Here is a 2,893-nt window from a genome sequence, read left to right on the forward strand (position 1 = left end):
CAAAATAATGCTGCATTTAAGCATTTATGCAGATGGTACAGTCTACATCTTCTGTTGATCAATTTTAATTTCAACTTGCCCTTTTAACAGTGACCTGCTTCTTACAGTTTTAGTTATTGTACTCCTTTTTTTCTGTTTCTGCTGTCCATCTCCTTTATACTTGTTTTTCACTGCTGTTTCTATATGTGGACTGAAAACATTTTAACTTAAAACGAGGTTTAATTCTTTCACCTTTGTTTCCATGTGTATTTATGAGTTCTCAAATGTAAATGTGGATTAATGTTGCACACAGGTACTAGACTTTTGACTTACTGTATATGCAAAGTAGTCTAATCCAATACTGGAAGAAAAATTACTACTGAACCCATCAAATATGTTGCTGCTAATTCAAGGTATGAAGCTTACTAGGGCACAGGTGTTGCTAGTGTTCAGATGGTGATAAAATGTTGACTTGCTGACCTTCAGCAAAAACTGCTCTTATCCAGTGAAACACAACTCCCTTTTGCAAGAGTTCTGCGGATTTGCTGTGTTTCTTGCTTTATGGAAATGCAGCAAAATTCACATGAAGATTTACATGGAAAGAGAGAATGATTCTGTACATTGATGAATAATTCACCCTAAGGTACACTGGTCTCCATTTCATTTCAAATGGGAGAATTGGACTTTCTGAACAGTATAACCACATTTGTATGATGTTAATTTATTTTGTGTTTGCTTTTTGATTACCCTGAGATAGTTCTTCATTTTTGAATAGTGTTTAAAGAAAAATATTCTAAGGGACTGTTTAAAACTCTGTTATTTAAAAGATTAGTCCTAAATAAGGAAAAATTTTTATGGGGCATATTAGCCAGATGTTTATATGTGTATAAAAGAGAAAATTAGATAATTTTCTTTTTAGATATATATGTATACACACACATATTCAGATATATTTTAGAATTACAGTTTGTATTATGGATATTATCATTTATATCTGGAGTTTCATTATAGAAACTGCCACAGCTGTACAATATGCATCTCTCATGTTACCAGAAGGTTGTAGGTTTTTCCCCAGGAGGGAGCTGAAAAGTGAATATAGGATGTGCTAAATTGCTGACTCTTGTCTTCTGTAGGCTTGGTCCTTCAAGATTACATTATTAGTTTTAGGTAAAGAAGATACCTGGTTACTATTTATTATCAAAAGAGTTTTAATTGGAACACTTAGGGTAATTGGCAACATGGAAAGCTTCTTGGCTTTGTTAGGTTGAAGGGTGAATAGGTTTCTGCTCATTCTTATATACTGCATTCCAGATTCCACTTTCGCTGAAGTTTTTGTAATATTTTGGATCATTATCCTCTTGCTTGATTGGGCACAGATGGAAGGCAAGTGACTGTAACTCTGGTTCACTCTCAACTTGCTAAACTGCATTAGGTCACTCTGTCTGTGACTCCAAATGTAAAATGATATTGGACATGCACATGTTGCTTGGGAAGATTTTTTGAAAAATGCGTGTGGAAAAGTATTGTACAAGTGCAGACTGCCTGCTGTTGTTAGAGAGAATATTGAGCAGTGAGAAAACCTGGTAGCTCTTTCCCGCGTGAGGAGTAGTGGCACTAAAGAATGTGTGCCTGCTGGGTGAGTGGTTAAGACAAGCTCCCTTTTCTTACGATGTGTGTGCCTTTCTGTAAAACATCTTTTTTAAGTTTCGTTGTGCCCAGGTCTCAAAGTCGTCCCTTGCAGTTGGCGTGATTTGCAATTAATAGTTTGTCAAGAAGTGAAAAAGGCAAGGAGGAAAAAAACCAAAAAAATAAATAGTAAGAAAAATATTTAGAGCATCTCTTTGTGACATCTGTTTCTTTCAGGGAAGTACTTGATTAAGCTTACGGTTTATTTGTGTTCAAGGTTATTGTTATATTCCTGTCACTATTTATGTTTCTTCATGTTGAATATGTATTTACCAAAACACTGTAAATTTATTCCATATATAACTCCAGTCTGAAGATACATGGTATGGGCTTGACTTACATTAGTATGTGTGTGTTTAAATGATGATGGTCATATTGTGACAACAAATGCTGCTCTTGGTCTGGTAAACTTGGACGGTTTTGGGAATGCCATTCGTAAACTCTTACTTGGATTTTAATAACTTGTTTGAAATTGCTGGCCACTGAGACTACTCAAAGATATAATGTAATAATCTCTGTAATATTTGATTTTTTTTTTTTGTAAAACCATAGAGCAAATATTAACTACTCAAGTATCTTGTACATTGTGTCCATCTTTATTTCAGTCTTGCTGGGTTTTGCACATGTACCTGTAGGATCTATTAGGGGAGAATGAAGGGGGTTTTGTCTTCTCTCTGTAGTGTGTGATGACTTTGCACTGAAGAATGTATGCCTTAGATCTGATCTTGCAATGAAAGCATAATTATGAAAACATCTTCTTAATGCTGGCTTTTGTTTCCACAAGAATTAGGAAATTAAAAAGACAGAGTTTATTTGATTTTTATTTTTGTAGGAGTTAAAACTCCTAACACAAAATTTTTAAGTGTCAAGCAATTGACAAATAGCAGAAAATGCTGTGAAGTCAAGATTCTGTATAACCTTCATAAACAGTTTAACCCCGATTTTGCCTGTGCTTGTGCGATCATGACAATAAGTATTCAAAATTTCTAGCATGGCAGTGAAAAGGGAGTAATAAGTCTTTGAGGTTTTCATCACTGTGAAATACACTAACATTTATTCTTTAGAATTAAATAAATTTTAACTAAGTGGCTTTATATTTGATATGGAAGTAACTAAAATGCCTATTCAGAGTCTCTTCAGAACTATCACAGGGGAACACTTCTGAGACGGAGTGGGGAGGGAGAGATCTTAGCATGTATTGAAAATAAGAAAAATGGTGCCGTAAGCC

Source organism: Fulmarus glacialis, unplaced genomic scaffold, assembly GCF_000690835.1.
Source record: "Fulmarus glacialis isolate BGI_N327 unplaced genomic scaffold, ASM69083v1 scaffold30280, whole genome shotgun sequence".
Classification (NCBI taxonomy): Eukaryota; Metazoa; Chordata; class Aves; order Procellariiformes; family Procellariidae; genus Fulmarus; species Fulmarus glacialis.